Source organism: Oryctolagus cuniculus, chromosome 12 (genome assembly GCF_964237555.1).
Source record: "Oryctolagus cuniculus chromosome 12, mOryCun1.1, whole genome shotgun sequence".
In the NCBI taxonomy this organism is placed as follows: Eukaryota; Metazoa; Chordata; class Mammalia; order Lagomorpha; family Leporidae; genus Oryctolagus; species Oryctolagus cuniculus.
The window spans coordinates 57571856-57591249 of NC_091443.1; the positions used below are offsets into that span (position 1 = coordinate 57571856).

The following is a 19394-nucleotide window of genomic DNA, read 5'->3' on the forward strand; positions in this document are numbered from 1 at the left end:
CAACTTTTGGTATACTACTTAAAAACAATTAATCTATGAGAAGATTGACACCAAAGATGTTCTTTCAATCAGCTTTTCTTCTTTTGTAGCATCTAAATTATCTCACATTTACTTTCTTTTGCATTTCTTTATTTTCAGTCCCTATTTGTCGTTATCATTATAATTATTTTAAAGATTTATTTATTTATTTGAAAGGAAGAGACACACAGAGAGAGAATGAACATTCATCCGCTGGTTCACTCCCAAATGGTGCCACAGCGGGGGCTGGGCCATGCTGAAGCCAGAGCCATGAGCTTCTGGGTCTTCCACATGGATGGCAGGAGCCCAAGGCCTTGGGCCATCTTCTGCTGCTTTCCCAAGTGCATCAGCAGGAAGCTGGATCAGAAGAGGAACAGCCTGGACTCAAACCAGCACCCACATGGTTTGCTGGCACTGCAGATGGTAGCTTAGCCTCCTACACCATAGTGTTGGCCTCTATCATTAGTGTTATTTTAGTTTCTTCCAGAGTGCATGGCAACGACTCATTCAATATATTTCCTTATAATGGGGGTTTCCATTTGCATGGGGTCTTACAGTTTAGTAAGTGCTTTTGCCATTCAGAAACAAGCCTCCACAAGGCAGAATTCCTAAATTCTACTCATTCAGATTCTTAGAATCAATCCTTGCTAGTCATAGGTCTCATCTAGTTCATACCCCTAGAATAAATAACAAACCCTCTTGTATTTTGATCATTCAGATATGGATATAATAATAGGATCTTTTGAGAATGGGCTGAAGGCATGCTCTTAGCATACCTCCTCTCCGAGGCAACATGTGACCATCCACCACACAACCTTCCAGAGAACTGATGATGGATTCTGACCATCTCTGTGTGTTCTCTGAACCTACAGTACCTTTGGCTCAGGGCATCTGTATTGGATGGCCCTTTCTCTGAGCAATCAGTCAATTTGATGGGCTGATTCACAATTAGTTTGAAGAACTGTCCTTGGGAGGTTTGGCTTCTCTCCAGCATGCTCACCCAAGGCTGCCTGCTCAGAGCAGCTTCATCTTTCTCTACCTAAATGTCCTCTTTTTGTGTTTGCTTTGCTCAGTCCAATTCATAAGTGGTAAAGGACTCAAGAAATGTTTGAAGTACTTTTTAGCAGGAAGCATTACCTTCCTTTTGGAGCCTAAGGAGATGTTTCCTAAGTGAGTGACATCATTTACTATCTCTCTCCTCAACCACTCACGGCTGGGATCCCAAATGAGGGCAAATGCTTTCTCATTGCCCTTGGATCATTCTTACATCCTGTGCTCACATACTACTTCCAAATTTCAGAACAGTTTTCCCAGGACTTTGCTTGCTTCCAATTAATTCAGAGTGTGATGGAAAAGGTTAGAAATAAGTCTCTATTGTTGTTATTATTATTAGCATATTAATGGCCTGAGAAGTCCTACAGTAGAAAGAGCTGGTTCATTTTATTTATCCCAGCATTTCTCAAACTTATCTGATGGTGGAGTTACTTTTCACACATCTTCTCACATCAAGTAGAGATAGTATCACAGACAATAATTTTGGAAATGTAGCCTTGTCCACATCACCAAGACAAGAAGCCTAGGCAAACACCTCTCTCCTACCATTTAATCTCTGTGTTCAGTCCATCATCAAGTTCTTCTAGTTCTTCTGATCCTACTTCCTAGATACTTCTCAGACTTGTCCACTCCTTTCCATCCCTGCCACCACTTCCCTGGGGCACCAACATCTTTGCACAAACTTGATGAACCTGCATATCTTTAGTCTCATTCTCCTTAACCCCACTTTCTCCCCACACTAGAGGGATCTCACTATGCAAATTAATCATACAACTCCCTTACTCAAAATGCTTCAGTAGCTCCCAGTGCCCCACAGGGTAAAGCCCAGTTTCCTTATCAAGGCACTCAAGTCCCTCCATGACCTGGATGCTGCCTACTTCTCCAGCTGTTTTACCTCCCAACCCCTGTCTTCTACTTTTTGTCCTTCCTACACCAAGATTCCTGGGCCTCTCCAATCTTGCCCTGCAGAAATGCTTTGTGCAGTTATCTCTGTCTGAACCATTCCAACTTGCTTCATTTGGCTCTTCCTCACCCTTCACAAGGCAGCTCAAGGGAAAGATCTGTGTGGTCTAAGATCCCTTCTCTGGGCTTCCACAGCAAACTGTGCATGTTTTCATATTGTCACTTTACTTATTTCATTGAATGTATTTGTTTATGTAAAATGTCCTATCTCTGTGAACTCTTCAAATGCAGAAATTGTGTCCTTATACCCCTTGGCCCACCTTACTCCCTTTTAGACCCTCAGTGCAGGCATTCATTAAATATGCAGGGAATTGAGTCATCTGGAACACAAGATCTTTAGTCTCTTCATTCTCTACTGCAAAGATTAAAAGGTCTGTGCAAAAACAGGCATCTAGATGCCTTCTAGGAGAGCCCAGCCCTGACCTTTACTTTTTGCCACTGCTGTAGCCAGCTGGACTGGGTAATTCTGGACTCAAAAGACATCAGCCTCACTTCTCTCTGAGCCAGACGTCAACATGACGCCCTGCAGCCATGCAGAGCTGTGCTCAAGGGTGAATGCACGTCAGGATGGCTTCCTGCTGTCCTGCAGCTTCAGGATGGCTTGGCTTATGCAGGCTGGAGAAGCCAACCTGGAAGCAGCTGTTCCTGCCTTGAGCAGTGTGGGGAAGGAGGGAGGGAGGGGGAAAAAAGGGCCTTGAGAGCCCAGAGCCAGTCCTCTCTCTAAGGGATTCCCTGGGTACCTGGGAACAGATCCCCTTGGTAACACCAGAATTTTGGCACTATTTAGCATCATCAAGAGCTTTGTGTTATATTTAATAGCAATGTTAAAAAAAAAAAAAAAGACAAGCACCATAAGTAATTGAAGTCCGTGTAACTGGACTATGGCTCCAAAGAGGCAAAGCAGTCAGCCTGTATTCTAAATCAGAATGGATGGTAGACCAGCCCTGACAAGGCTTCTAGGCACAGGGGATATAAGGCAGCATCAGCTTTATCAAGTCTGATTTGATTAGTTTCTCCAGCCAATTTTATGTATTCTGGCTACAGGATAAATCATCTATCTTGCTGCCCTGTTCTTTTTCTGTTGATTTAAAAATAGAGACCTTATTTCACTGTCAAGTGGTCACTGGATTTACCTTCTGGTAGTCATGAGGAAAATCCCTGAAATTTTCTGCCATCTTTACATACAAAAATCTCTTCTTTGCCTAAGACAGCTGATCTAATTCAATAGTAAGAGACTCATTGTATTTCACCCTACATGTCCCCAAACAGAGTCCCTTAAGGTTGTTTGAGCATAATAAAGGATATTAAAAATGGTATTTTCCTGGCCTTTTTCAGAAATGCAGTTCACATTTGTATTTAGAAGTATCACATCGTTTCCTGTATTGTAAAGGACCTTAGAAATGATCAAGTTCATTTCACAGATAAAGAAACAGAGGGCCAGAGATAACAGAAGTCCCTAACTGGCCAGAGTATCTGGAAGATGAGAGACATGTTTGGGAGGGCGTAGAAGGTTCATGCATGGCATCAGGGAAAAGTTATTCCAGAAAAACATAAATCTGAAGAACAGAGGAATGCTATTTCCCCTTTAAACACTTCACATTTCTTTGTTTGGAAAAAGAATTCACTCAGAAGTCTAAAATATCTACGTTCTTCATTTAAACAACATTGTTTAGTTTATCAAAATTACATCAGAGGAGTTTCAAGAACAACTTTTTACAGGTAAGACCTTTACCTCTGTTTCCCACTTCCATTCCAACCATATTTACTCTAGCTCAGAACAAGCCCTTGATCTTTGCTGCTCCTCTACCAAGACTGCCCTCAGTGGTCCTTCCTTTGTAACAAGAGTTTTTATGCATCCACTAGTCTCAGTATTGTTCCACCTTCTAGATGGCCATTGGTACTCACGACAGCCTGTACTGATCTTGTCCCCTCTGAGCACAGGTGTACTCACACTGCACAGCTACCTTCTGGTCTCCTTAGTTCCTGTTGTAGATCATATTCTCTAATCTAAACTGGAAACTTCTGCTGGGCAGAGACTAGGACTCATCTTTCAGGGTGATACCATTATACCTCACATGACATTGATTCCTCATAGACACAAGTGGAGTGCTGGCAAACTGACTTCACAAAGGAAAGGAAAGGTACTGATTTGGAGTGATCACTACCATTATCATGTGAATGTGAAATTGGAACAGATGCCCAAAAATGGCCCTTTCAAGACTGAGCAAGCTCTTTCTAGCTGTCACTCACTAATAAATAGATTTTTGATCCTAAATAGATCTTTGATCCATCGTGCGTACCATTGTGTAAAGTGCATTTGTCAGCAAACTTCAGGTTGAGAGAGATTTAGTCATTTTAATCTTATGTTTAGCATAAGATTTAAACAATCAGCCAACATATTCCTTTTTCATTTATTCTAAAAGTGCTGAGCAGAGCTTCCAGAACTGACATAGGTACTTACTAACCCCATGGAACTCAAAGTTAAATGAAAGAAAAAATAGATATTAAGCTAACAAAGAAACTCATGTATTATGAAGAAAATGCAGGGTGCTAACTTAATTTAGATTGATGAAGTGGGAATGGGTGATTCAGGGAAGATTTCTCTAAAGTTTTAAAATTTCAGTTGCCACTTGAAGGATTAATGAGCAGGAGTTACGCAGTTGAAGTTGAGGGAAAACAATACCAAAGTGGAGACAGTGTACAAATAAAAGGACTGGAGGCAGGAAGATCCTATCCCACAGATACTAAGAGAAGGGCAATGTGGCAGGCAATCAATGAGTGAGGGGAGGAATGGAAGGAGATGATGCTGGAAAGATGGGAAGGTGCTACTCACACAGGCGTATGGACCATGACTAGGGACTTGGGTTCTATTTTAAGTTAAATGGGAAATGATTTGTTCTTTTTAAATAGGAAAGTAACATAACTTGATTCAAGTTTTAGAAATAGTTACTATGGGGGCTGGCGCTGTGACACAGTATGTTAAAGTCCTGGCCTGAAGCACCGGCATCCCATATGGGTGCCGGTTCTAGTCCCAGCTGCTCTACTTCCGATCCAGCTCTCTGCTATGGCCTGGGATAGCAGTAGAAGATGGCCCAAGTCCTTGGATCCCTGCATCCATGTGGGAGACCCAGAAGAAGCTCCTGGTTCCTGGCTTCGGATTGGCGCAGCTCCGGCCATTGCAGCCATCTGGGGAGTGAATCAGCGAATGGAAGACCTCTCTCTGTCTCTACCTCTCTCTGTAACTCTGTCTTTCAAATAAATAAAATAAATCTTTAAAAAAAAGAGAAATAATTACTATGGTTGCTATGTGAAAAGTAGATTGGTGGATGACATGGGTGCTGGAGACAAAAATAGAAACAGAAAAACATAAAAGCAAACTGTTAACAAGTAAAAGTTCAATGGGGTGGTAGCTAGGCCTAGAATGCTAGCATGGAGACAGAGTTGAAATATATACTAGAGGCAGAATCAAGAGAACTTACTTATGGAGCAGCTGTATAAATGGAGTTGCCATTTGGTTGGGTGAGAAACCCTAGGGAACTACCTATTTCTTGATGGGCGGGAGGAGATCTCCTGACCTGACAAGTTCAGTCAGAGGTGAGTAATCCAGTAAAGAAGAGAGAGGAGGGATGGTCAAAAGATAGGAGGAAAGTAGATGTGTTATCAGGGAGAATATTATCAGCAGAGCAGAGGTTTTATCAGGGAAGCCAAGATCAGGGAGTCTTTCATGGAGAAGGGAGCAAGCAACTGTGTGAAAAGCAGCTAAAATGTTGAGAAAAGTGAGAATTGAAAAACCACTGTTAGATTTAGCAGTGTGGAAGTCATGGGTGACTTTTTTATAAGATGAGTTTTTTTTTGGTGCAGTAGTGGATACAGAAGATAGACTAGCAAAAGTGAATAATTGGAGATGGCAACTCTTTAAAGAAACTTACTTGTGAGGAAGAATAGAGACTGTGCAGTAACTAAAGGGGATATAGAACAACTGAAGGAATTTTAAAAAATATTTATTCATTTGAAAGGCAGAACTGGAGAGGAAGAAGAGGAAACAGAGAGAAAGAGTGAGAGAGTTTTCATCTGCTGGTTCACTCCCCAAATGACTGCAGTGGCCAGGGCTGAAGCCAGGAGCCTGGAACTCCATCTAGGTCTCCCGTGTGGATAGCAGGGGCCCAAGTACATGGACCATCTTCTGCTGCTTTCCTGTGTAAATTAGCAGGGAGCTGGAATGGAAGTGGAGCAGAGAGAACTCAAACCTGTGTCCATTTGGGATGCCGGCATTGCAGGCAGTGGCTTAACTTGCTGAGCCACAACACTGGCCCCATGAAGGGATATTTTTTTCAGATGGGACACAGTTCAGCAATATATATGACCTATAAGAAATTAAAAGAAGGGCAACGTGACAAAAGAGTACAGGAAGAGAGAGAATGGAAAGAGATGAAAGTAGAGAGGTATGAAGGGCTGAAGATTTTAAGAAAATACAGCAAATGATAGTTCTGTCTGGAACAGATTTCATAATGTAGAATATTTTATTTTATTTATAATTTTTTCTCCAGTTTTTCTTATTTTTATTTTTAAAGATTTATTTATTTATTTGAAAGTCAGAGTTACACTGAGAGAGGAGAGGTAGAGAGTTCCTCCATCCAATGGTTCACTCCCCAGATGGCCACAACTACTGGATCTATGCCAATCCGAAGCCAGGAGCCAGGAGCCAGGAACTTCTTCCAGGTCTCCCATGTGGGTGCAGGGGCTTGGGCCATCTTCTACTGCTATCCCAGGCCCTAGCAGAAAGCTGGATTGGAAGTGGAGCAGCCGGGTCTCAAACCGGCTCCCATGTGGGATGCTGGTGCTTCTGGACAGGGCGTTAACCTGCTGAGCCACAGCACCGGCCCCCTGTAGTTTTTCTGTAACAAACATAAGAGGGTCTTCAAAATGTTCATGGAAAGTCATATTACAATAAAATATATGCATTAATTTCAAGTTTTCATACCAAAATAAACATTTTTTAGATTTTTTAAAAAATTTATTTACTTGAAAGGTGGAATTGCAGAGAGGAGGAAAGACAGAGAAAGAGAAAGAGTTATCTTCCATCCACTGGTTGGCTCCCCAAATGGCCTCAATGGCCCCAGCTGAGCTAGGCTGAAGCCAGGATCTGGGAGCTTCTTCTGGATCTCCCACGTGGGTGCAGGAGCCCAAGGACTTGAGTCATCCTCCACTGCTTTTCCAGGCACATTAGCAGGGAGCTGGATTGGAAGTGGAGCAGCCAGGACTAGGACTGGTAACCATGTGGAATGCCAGCAACACAGAAGGAGGTTTAACCTACTATGTCACAACATCAGCCTCTTATTTATTTTTTTAAAAAAAGATTTATTTAATAAACATCTTTTCATTCCATTTCTACTAACTTCTTTTAGTACTCTTGTATAATCCAGAGTTTGTATATTGGGTTTGAAGGAGTGTAGACAATGGAGGTTACCATAATTTCTGTAACATGTAGCATATTCTGTGGGAAGGAAGTCTGAGGATGGTGCTTATAGAATGGTAGAGGTGATAGAAAGGAAATGAATATGAAAAAATTCTCTCATCTTTTGTTTCTATACTCCCTGGCTTCTGTTTTTTCCATAAAGGGCAAATCAGGGTCATTAACTCAGAATGAAAAGACAGAGATTTGAGGAGAAAGGAAAGGATTTGACATAGACATTATAGAGAGAAAGATTTAGTTTGCTTTTCAAGGCGTGCAAAACCAACTTAATTCTTTTTTTTTTTTTTTTTTTTTATTTTTTGACAGGCAGAGTGGACAGTGAGAGAGAGAGACAGAGAGAAAGGTCTTCCTTTGCCGTTGGTTCACCCTCCAATGGCCGCCGCGGCTGGCGCGCTGCGGCCGGCGCACCGCGCTGATCCAATGGCAGGAGCCAGGAGCCAGGTGCTTTTCCTGGTCTCCCATGGGGTGCAGGGCCCAAGCACCTGGGCCATCCTCCACTGCACTCCCTGGCCACAGCAGAGAGCTGGCCTGGAAGAGGGGCAACCAGGACAGAATCCGGCACCCCAACCGGGACTAGAACCCGGTGTGCCGGCGCCGCTAGGCGGAGGATTAGCCTAGTGAGCCGCGGCGCCGGCCAACTTAATTCTTTGTATTGAAATCTTAACGTTTTCTCTGACCCTTGCTTCTATTTTGATGAGGTGGTTGTCTGAAAGTGACTTCTTTAGGCATGATAGGATCCCTGGAGAAACATATACATCTTCTCCAAAGTAGACTCCTTGGTCTCAAGTGTCACTCACCATTCACTTTTCCTCTCTCCTCAACCCCTAGGTCCCAATCCTTTATTGACTGCTCTGAACTCTTGTTCTGTGGGTTTACTTCATCTCCTGTAAGACATGTTCCAGCACTCTCTACCTTTCAAAAGGTTATTTGAGGACTGGTGTACACCTGTGAACTGCTTGTTACCCAAAAGGTGAATAAACACGTCAGAACATAAAGGATGTCACTAGACATGCTGCTTAGCTGACAATTTTTTCAGAGCAAGATTTTCTCAAGGAAGGAAACAGCTCATTGATTTACATCATTGATGTAAGTTCCTTTTTGGTTTGGGACCATCCTAGTCAGTTCCCTAAACAATTAGTTTGAGAAATGCTGCTTTACTGCAGTGTTTTTTAAACTGCAGATTGTCACCTATTAGTCAGCTGTGAAATCAATGGAGAGCAATCAGCTCTTTTTCATGAAAATAGAAAATAGAAAAATGTGCATTACATATAATAATTGTGCATAAAGTGATAGTAAATGTTTCCTGAAATTTTTGTTTTAATCACGTATATATGGATGTATGTATTGAGTCACCATGGATAATCTATCTATCTATCTATCTTTCTTTCTTTCTTTCTTTCTGGAAACTTTTATTTAATAAATATAAATTTCAAAAGTACAACTTTTGAATTATGGCAGTTTTTCCCCATAACCACCCTCCCACTCGCAAACCATCCCATCTCCTACTCCCTCTCCCATCCTGTTCATCATTAAGATTCATTTTTAATTATCTTTATATACAGAAGATCAACTTTAGTATATACTAAGTAAAGATTTCAACAGATTGCACCCACACAGATACACAAAGTATAAAGTACTCTGAAGACTATTTTTACCATTAATTCTCATAGTACAACACATTAAGGACAGAGATCCAACATGGGGAGTAAGTGCACAGTGACTCCTGTTGATTTAACAATTGACACTCTTATTTGTGACGTCAGTAATCACCTGAGGCTCTTGTCATGAGCTGCCAAGGCTATGGAAGCCTCTTGAGTTCACAAACTCCAATCTTATCTAGACAAGGCCATAATCAAAGTGGAAGTTCTCTCCTCCTTTCAGAGAAAGGTACCTCCTTCTTTGATCAAAGAATGGAGAAAATTATTTTTTAATGTGGGTCAGGTTCCTAAACATTTGAGAAACCTTGCTCTGGTACTTCCTATCTCAAACCAAATCCTTTTAACCACCTTTTGCTACTCCCCTACCAGCTATTGCTTCTCTACAGCCCCTTACTTCATCTCTCCAAACATACGTATTCCACTCTGGATTCCAGCACAAAGCACAACAGCAGCATTTCACAGTTCACTTCTCTCTCTAGAGAGCAAGCAGAATCTTTCATTTTCCCACAATGTTGAGAAATTGTTTTGATCTGTTTCTGTAGCAAAAGTGTGCAAAAAGTAAGGTTACATAAAGATAAGTCAGCTGGATCTTTCAAAGTCTCAAATTTTAGTTTGAGAAGCATTTAGAATATAAAATCTAAAGACAACTTTATCTGTTTTGGGATCAAAAAGGCCATCTTGTTGTTCAGTGTCCAAATGGGGGAAGATCTAGGTTTTGATGGGTTTAGGGCTGCTCCTTGACAAAATATGGGATGAGTCATTAAATTTGAACTTCAGGTTAAAAGTACATTTTTTTAAACTTATGTTTGTCCCATGCAATATTTGAAATAATAAAAATTATTGTTTATCTGAGATTCAAATTTAACTAGGTATCTTGAATTTTTTATTTGCTAAATCTGGAAACCCTAATGGAGTGGGAAACTTACACAATTTTTTCAGGAGGGAGTCTTCATCATAAGAACACAAAATATTTTCTTTTGAAAAATTTACAAAAATATATGGCATTGTAAACACATGTCTTGGATCTTACATTCCCTGGAAGAGGCTGTGAAAGCAAGGGATTCCTACACTTCAGCTTCATATGCTTAATGGTAAAATCACTCGTATACCATGTCTTACAGTAAGAAGGAAATCTGTATTCAGCCTAAGGAGCAGAAAATAGGCAAAAAGGTCTTCTGCCTTTGTGGAAGGTGGGGCTTTAATATATATATACATATATATATATATGTATGTATGTATATACACACACATTTATGTATTTATTTATTTAATCTGAGGCACAGAGATCTCCCATCTGTGAGTTCACTTCCCAAATGGCTGCAACAGCCAGGGCTGAGCCAAGCTGAAGCCAGGGGCCTAGCATTCTATCCAGGTCTCCCATATGGGTGGCTGGGACCCAAATACTTGAGCTGCTGTCTGCCAGGGTGCATATTAGCAGAAGTATGCAGGATCCTATGCAGGTTCTTAACTGCAAATAAGGAAGGAAGGAAGGGAGGCAGGCAGGCAGGCAGGCATTCTGCCTTAGAATTCCTGCTGTCACAGGTCTTTATTCCCCTCCCACCACAAACCTTCTTCCACTTTAATGAAAGGTACACGTGGCCAACCATCCCCCATTCTACCGGGTCTATTACTCTTTGGGGCAAAAACACAGGGTCAAATCAAGAACACATCCCTCCAGAGGAAGTTAGTGCCCTATGAAAGAAAGTCAAGAAAGGCTGAATCAGAAATACAGAGGGCGATAGCTTCATGCCATGTAGGTGGCACACTGTTCACACTCATGCTTTTTCTCTCTTTCTCACAATCAGTGTTCAGAGGAAGAAAGTTGTCAAGAGGAAATGCATATTAAATAACTCCTTTGAATTTTTGCATTTTTTCTGGTAGAAAGTAGTTTTGGTTTCCTTAATAATTTGACAGCAAGGACTGGCTTTGTCAATTAGATTATAATAGTGGATTAAATAGTGGATATTTTCAATAACTTGAATTACTTAAACTGTGGTATCAATATTTTATTGGAGGGTGGTGCCATGGCTCATTTGGCTAATCCTCTGCCTGCGGTGCTGGCACCCCGGGTTCTAGTCCCAGTCGGGGCACCAGATTCTGTCCCGGTTGCTCCTCTTCCAGTCCAGCTCTCTGCTGTGGCCTGGGAAGGCAGTGGAGGATGGCCGAAATTGCTTGGGCCCTGTACCTGCATGGGAGATCAGGAGGAAGCACCTGGCTCCTGGCTTTGGATCAGCGCAGTGCACCGGCAGTAGCAGCCATTTGTGGGGGTGAACCAACAGAAGGAAGACCTTTCTCTCTGTCTCTCTCTCTCTCTCACTGTCTAACTCTGCCTGTCAAAAAAAAAAATTATTGGAAAGATCTTGAAAGCATATGTAGTATTTATTGAAAAGCTTTTATTGAAAATGTCTTGAAAGCACACAATATGCAGAATGTCGGAATCTACAACCTTTGCAACTATGTAAAGTTGTATAGTTGATATATACATAAACTATAAACTGTATAATTACTCAAAATTGTACATTGAAATTTTTTAAAATAGGTTTATTTATTTTATCTGAAAGGCAAAGATCCAGAGAGAGAAAGAAAGAGGAATATCTTCTAACCACTGGTTCACTTCCCAAAGAGCCACAATGACCAGGGTCGGGCCAGGCCTAAACCAGGAGCCAGGAGCTTCCTCTGGGTCTTCCACATGAGTGCAGGGGCCCAAGCATTTGGGCCATATTCTGTTGCTTCCCAGGTACATTAGCAGGGAGCTAGATCAGAAGTGGAGCAACAAGGACTTGAAATGGCACCCATATGGGATGCCAGCATTGCAGGCCTGGGTTTAGCCTTCTATGCCACAGTGCCAGCCCCTGTAAATTGAAATTTTACAAGGATGGGGCATATGATTTTTCATAATTCTTTTGATAGGTTCATGAGGAAAATATTTTAACTGCACTGGCTTTAGTTTTGTGGTTTTCAAGTCTGCCCTTACCATTTATTTCAACAACCTAATAAAGGGACTAGAGAGAATCTTCTTGGATGAAACTGCACCTCTGAGATCGCATCCTTGAGGGACATTTCAACTGTTTTGATATAAATCATCTCTTTATCTGCTTTAGATTTTGATACTTAGAAGCAATTCAGGGAAGTAAAAGGGTGCCGGTAACAGCCTTCTTTTTTCAGGCTTCATGCCACTTGGTTGTGTGTATAAGGAGTTGCCATCGTTCTATACTATGAGTTGGTCCTTTCTATTTATTCTGATTGTGAGATGCAAAAATAAGAATAAGATGTTTTGTAATGTAAAGAATCATTTATGTTGAAGGGCTGCTTGCTCCTTACCTGGTTGACCTTATACCTGATGGATCCCTTCTCTCTGGCCCTATTGGTGGGATTCCACCAGGAGAACAGGATGTATTCATGTCAGGCAGTGCACATCTCATTTATGGTACTGCTGGATGCTACTTATACACTAAACCTGAAAAATAAATCATTTGTCATATATTTTAAGAGTTTGATGTTTGTCTGCTTCCCGAGAGTAAAATACTAAGAGGTTTATGAAACTAATGAAACAGAAGATGCTGTGTCTTAGTATGCCCAAACAGTTACTAGGTTTTAGAAAGCAACTCTGAGTTGCCCTTGCTCTACCAGTCCTCTGAAATTTGCAAAGACACACAAAGTGCATTTAAATCAATATAATTGATTAAATGAACCCATCAGCAAAAGATCAAGCTTAAGGTAAAAATGATGTCCCAACATGAACTGTTTGTTAACATTACCCAAATGCAACTTTTGAAATTTCTCATAATTCAACATGTTCCTCCAACAGGAGCCAGTCTTAATGACTTATTGTTGGAGGAGAGAGATCTTGGCAGAGTAAGGAAAATAGGAGTTTTGCATCACATCATCTCTAGTTAAATCCTTGGTTATTTAAGTCCCTTTGGACTTCAGTTTCCTTACTTGTAAAAAGAAACAATTTCGGCCGGCGCCGTGGCTCAGTAGGCTAATCCTCCACCTAGCGGCACTGGCACACCGGGTTCTAGTCCCGGTCGGGGCGCCGGATTCTTTCCCGGTTGCCCCTCTTCCAGGCCAGCTCTCTGCTGTGGCCCGGGAAGGCAGTGGAGGATGGCCCAAGTGTTTGGGCCCTGCACCCCATGGGAGACCAGGAGAAGCACCTGGCTCCTGCCATCGGATCAGCGCGGTGCGCCGGCCGCAGCGAGCCGGCCGTGGCAGCCATTGGAGGGTGAACCAACGGCGAAAGGAAGACCTTTCTCTCTGTCTCTCTCTCTCACTATCCACTCTGCCTGTCAAAAAAAAAAAAAAAAAAAAAAAAAAGAGAGAGAGAGAGAGAGAGAGACAAGGAGAGAGACTGGCCGGTGCTCCAGCAGGCTAAGAGGCCGAAAGCTTGGGGCCTGGGGACAGCCCCCCGAAAAAAAAAAAAAGATAGAGGTAAGTATTTGGCCTAGCACCTGATACATTTCAGAAGACTAATAAATAACTGCCATTATCTTTATGTTACTAATTATTATCAGTAAAAATAACAACAATATAACCAAAGATAAGGCATCAAAGATTTATTTGACCACTGTGAGAACTTAGAAGGGGCTGGTGTTCTGGTGCAGCAGGTTAAGCCCCCACTTCGGATGCTGGCATCCCATATTAGAATGTTGGTTCCAGTCCTCACTACTCCACTTCTGAGTCAGCTCCCTGCCAATGTGTGTGGGTAGGCAGCAAATGATGGCCCAAGTGCTTGGGCCCCAGGTGGAGTTCCTAGCTCCTGGCTTGGGCCTGGCTCAGTCCCGGCAGTTGCAGTCATTTGGGGAGTGAACCAATGGATAATTCATTCTCTCTCTCTCTCTCTCTTTTTCTCTGTCACTCTGCCTTTCAAATAAATAAATAAGCATTTTTTAAAATGGAGAGAGAGGATCAAGAAGAGAAGGACAGCTGTGATAAGCAATAAAGAGAAATAATGGAGAAAATCACATTGACTGCTTTTTGATATTTTGTTCCCTTCATTCCCTGTTTTAACATATATCAGTTCCTGAGAAGAGAAACTATCACTTAGGAGTAGAGCCCAGAGGGTGACAGAGAGCTCGCATTCACATCAGAAGAAAAATGAAAAAGTTAACCTTGATTCCCAGAGGCCCAAACTCTCTTCTCTTCTTACTACTGAGCAAGGTGAAAAAAGATACAGCACAAGAGGTGAAATCTGCTCTCCAGGGAAAAGCAAGTCAAAAAGGAAGCAGACATACTCTATGAAGAAAGTTCCTCGGTGTGGGCTCAAAGCTCAGCATTCTTTCGATTGAGCACACACTTCTGGTGGGTGGGGGAGCGGGGGTCAAATCTCCCAGCTGTGCCATGCCAGGAAGATTCATCACAATGAGAGATAATAATGTGATGATGCTCAATCTCTTTATCAGTTCAGCTTTGTTATTGCCAGGAACTTGATTTGAGTCTGTCTTCAGACCCAATAGGGAATAAACCTCACTTGTTTGCCCAAATCTCTAGTGAACTAAACCAAAACAAAGTTGAAATCCTTACTTAATGTATACTAAGCTGATCTTCTGTATATTAAGATAATCGAAAATGAATCTTGATGTGAATGGAAGGGGAGAGGGAGTGGGAAAGGGGAGGGTTGTGGGTGGGAGGGACGGTATGGGGGGGAAGCCATAGTAATCCATTGTTCGTACTTTGGAAACGTATATTCATTAAATAAAAGTTAAAAAAAAAAAAAAACAAAGTTGTAGACTTAAATCCCACAAAGATAAAGTGAACCATATTAGATCTATCTATACTTACTAGGCAAAGTTAAAACCAGATTGATGTATTTTCTGAATGGCATCCAAATAAAATTAATGTAAATTGGTTGAGTTTATAGTTTTCATTAAATTTGGGAACTTTTTGCTATTATTTTAGCACCTTTCTTTCTACTCCTTTGAGACTCCAATTATACAGTTGCTAGACTGGTTGAAGCTGTCTCACAGCTTACTTGTGCTCTCTTTGTTTATCTACTTTTTTAGTCTATTTCCCCTCTCTCTTCTCCATTTTCAGTAGTTTTTATTGCTGCATCTTCAAGTTTACTAGTCTTTTCTTCCAGGATTTCTAATCTGCCATGAATTCTACCCAGTGTATTTTTTAACCTCCCATAATCATAAATTTCATCTCCAAAAGCTCACCTTGGAGCTTTTAAAAATGTCTTCAATGTCTCCACTGAACATCTTCAAATATGTCTCCAGTTTTTTGGAACATATGAAATATAGTTATAATTTCTAAAATGTCCTTGTCTGATAATTCTAACACCCAGGTCAGTTTTGATTGATTTCCTCCACACCTCCTTCATTTGGGTTTATGTATTCCCTTGTTTACATAACTGGTTTGGCTTTTTTTTTTTTTTTTAAGATTTTATTTTATTTATTTGAAAGAGTTAGAGAGAGAGAGAGAGAGAGAGAGAAGAGAGAGAGAAAGAGAGATGTCTTCCATCTGCTGATTCACCTCCAAATGGCCACAGTGGCTGGATCTGAGCCAATCCAAGCCAGGAGCCAGGAGCTTCTTCTGGGTCTCTCACATGAGTGCAGGGACCCAAGCACTTGGGCCATTCTCTGCTGCTTTCCCAAGTTTATTATCAGGGATCTGGATCAGAAGTGGAGCAGCCATTACTCAAACTGGTGCCCATATGGGACACCAGTGCAACAGACCAGGGATTTAACCCACTGTGCCACAGTCCTGGCCCCAATAACCGGTTATTTTTAATTAGATTCCAGGCATTGTGAATTTTACCTTATTGCGTTTTGGATGTTTCTGTATTTCCACAGATATTCTTGAGAATTTTTTCCGGGTATAGTTAAGTTACATGGAATTAGCTTGATCCTTTTGAGTGTTCCTTTTAAGATTTGTTTGTTGGGACTAGAGCATCACTTAGCTAACAACCATTATTCCCTATTTCTCAAGGTAAGATTTCTCAGAGTGCTCCTCCCAATGGCCTATGATTTATAATAATATCCCAATGGCCTATTATTTATAAGGTTTATACTACTATATAAGGTAGTACTATATAAGGTTTATACTACTTTATACTACTTTGCATTGTTATTGTAGAGGTTTTTATACTACTTGAGTTTATACTACTTGAGTAGAGGTTTATACTACTATATGAGGTAGTACTATATAAGGTTTATACTACTTTATACTACTTTGCATTGTTATTGTAGAGGTTATTTGCAGCCCTTACATGACCGCTTTCTGAGACCCCAATATTCCTTAGTGAAATACTACTGAGAATTACTCAATTTCTCAAGCCTGGAAAGGGTGAGTCAGTGTGGGGAAATGTAGGCCAGTCTGGGAATGAGGGAACTAGGATGGGGATGAGGGGAATAGGAAGAGTCTGGGTCTGCCCTCCCCCACCATCCCCAGGCTGAACTCCCTGATCCTAGGCGAGAAGAATGGGGAGACTCCTAAGAATGACACCCCAAATCCTGTTCTGGTGCCTTGCAAGCATTCTTAAGGGTCAAAGGATGTGTTGCTTCACTTTGTACAACACCTAAATCAATTTTTCTTCATTTGTATATTGGTTATCCATCAGGGGAATTTGTGTTAGTTTAAACCACACTTTAAACAGATTTTTAAATTAATTTATTTTTTATTTATCTGAGAGGCAAAAAAGTTTGTGTGTGTGTGTGTGTGTGTGTGTGTGAGAGAGAGAGAGAGAGAGAGAGAGAGAGAGAGAGAGAGATCTCCCTTTTGCTGGTTAACTCCCCAGATAGCCAGGGCTAGGAAGGCCGAAGCCAGGATCCTGGAACTCAATCTGGATTTCCCTTGTGGGTGGCAGGGACATAACCACTCGAGCCATTATCTGCTATCTCCTAAAGGGAACATTGGTAGGAAGTGTGAATTAGGACATGAACCCAGACACTCTGACATGGGATGTGAGCATCCCAAGCACTATCTTAACCACTATCCCAAACGTGTACCCTAAACCACACTATGGGTTCCACATTTGTGGATTAAACTAACCAACAATGAATTTAAATAAATATTTAAGGAGTTGGTATTTGGGAAATAGCCATTAAGACATAAGTTAGGATGCTCTTGCATTTCATCCTAAAGTATCTGGATTTGATCCCAATTCCAACTTCCTGCTAATACATACGCTAGGAGGCAGTAACTGATGGCTTAAGTAGTTGGACTCCTGCCAACCATTTGGGAGGCCTGCATTGAGATCCCAGCTCCCAGCTTTGGCCTGGCCTAGGCCCAACTGATAGGACATGAACCAGCAGATGGGAGTGAGCTGTCTGTTTTTATGTCACTTTGCCTCTTAAATAAGATTTGACAACTTGCCAAATGTCTAAGAGGAATAGATGCAATGGCAACAGAGGTTGTTCCTTGAAGACACCACTGGCATGAAAGGCATAGACATCACAGATGCTGCACTTTTCTGATGTCTTGGTGGTAGAACCAAGATGTTGCCCCTGGAAAATGGAGGTAGCTCCTGCATTCTGTAGCATCTTTGCTTTCTTGGGCCAGCAGGACCTGATTTCCTGTCTGGAGCAGAGTAAGTTACAACTCCTATCACAGCTGCAAGGGAGTTTTTTTTGGTGGGAAATGAGCTCTGTCTCACAAATTTGAGGATTTCCCTATTTTAGAAATGTTCTACAAATACTAGGAGGTCGAAAAGTTACTAAATGGGCATAGAGCATGAAGGAAGAAGGACTGTAAGAATATTCAATGAAAGAACCAACAAATCCACACACAAGATTAAATAAATTATAGGCTCTCTATAAATATTTATTGATCAAATCTATGTGAGAAGTTGTTCTAAGGGAATGGAAAAGATATAGAAGAAATAATCTACAATTCCTTAAGGAGCTCCAGAACAGTGTTGGTGAAATATGAAACGTAGCTTTGCCTTTGTGAATTTCTCCCTCCATTCTCAGGATGCTCAATCCTGTACCTCTGTTCATGGATCCTCACCTACTGTCAACTTCTGACAGCTAATAAAGCATCACTGTGTGAGGGCTCCCAGAGAGCATTTGCATTTGTGGAGAAAATAAAGCCTCCAAACCCTGCAGGAATGACAAAACCTGAGGACAGTCTTTTGTGGCACAGAGCTTTTCCCAGCATTCTGTCAAATCACTTTAGTTAAGGCACCTGTCTACAGAGCCAACCCAGTTCCCCAAAGGGCCTCTCTTGGTCCATTTTCTGTTATATCAGAATACCCAGACTGAGTATTTTATAAAGAAAATAAATTTCTTTCTGGGGGCCGGCGCTGTGGCTCACTTGGTTAATCCTCCGCCTGTGGCGCTGGCATCCCATATGGGCGCTGGGTTCTAGTTCCAGCTGCTCCTCTTCCAGTCCAGCTCTCTGCTGTGGCCCGGGAAGGCACTGGAGGATGGCCCACGTGCTTGGGCCACTGCACCCACATGGGAGACCAGGAGGAAGCACCTGGCTCCTGGCTTCGGATTGGTGTAGTCCCAACTGTAGCAGCCATTTGGGGGGTGAACCAACAGAAGGAAGACCTTTCTCTCTGTCTATCTGTCTCTCTTTCTGTCTATAACTCTACCTGTCAAATAAAAAAAAAAAAGTCTACCTTTTAATATCATGATGACAATTGTATTTCAGCCTGAGTTTTGGAGGGATATTTCTGTCATAGTAGGACCTTTTCACTTGAGGCAGAATCATGTACAGGTACAAGGCTTCTGAGGGTCACCCACTAAGCATATGCCGATCATAGGTTGCAGGCTCCCTTCCTCCCTTTTCCCTTTCAGTCACTGTTTACACCATCTGCCTTTTGCCCTATGAAGACACAGCCTTCCTTAAAGCCCAGTCCACCCCGTTCTTTCTTCTCTCAAAGATTAAAAATGGCACTCTCTTCAATGACCTCAATAATTTAGAACCCATGAATAAGTCATTTGCCCAAGAGGTTACACTGGGACTTCTATTTTTACTTATATTCTCTCACTAAGTAAAGTGACCTCTCCCAAGAAGCCAACAATGACACCCATTGGTCTTCTGACTTCACAGGGAAAAGTCCAGGCAGAGCTTGCAAAGCAGAGTCTTTTCTCAAGGGCAAAGACAGACTAATAGGTGTCAGTGACTTCAGAATGTGAGCAATGAAACATGAACTTAGGCATCTAAGACTTACTCGGAACTCCTGGAGGTACCCAGAGTGTGCACCAGGAGGAACACTTTCTATAAAGTAGGGCAGGCAAATTAAACCTATGGCGGCCCTCACTTCTGGCTATTTCTTTCCTACA

At 41.8% G+C, this 19394-nt stretch overlaps 1 long non-coding RNA gene across 8 annotated transcripts in view; it reads left to right on the forward strand.

Moving 5' to 3' along the window:
• LOC103351145 (uncharacterized) overlaps positions 1-19394 on the forward strand; it is a 163982-nt gene that overhangs the window by 98507 nt on the left and 46081 nt on the right. Inside the window, exon 5 of one of the 8 annotated variants that reach the window (XR_011380840.1) lies at positions 14183-14300. The exons of 5 other annotated variants lie outside the window; for them this stretch is intronic. This is a non-coding gene — a long non-coding RNA (uncharacterized lncRNA). Of the gene's footprint in view, positions 1-5089; positions 5349-8335; positions 8946-14182; positions 14301-19394 lie in introns of those variants that run through there. 2 more of the 8 variants (XR_011380837.1, XR_011380841.1) reach the window with 2 other exon arrangements.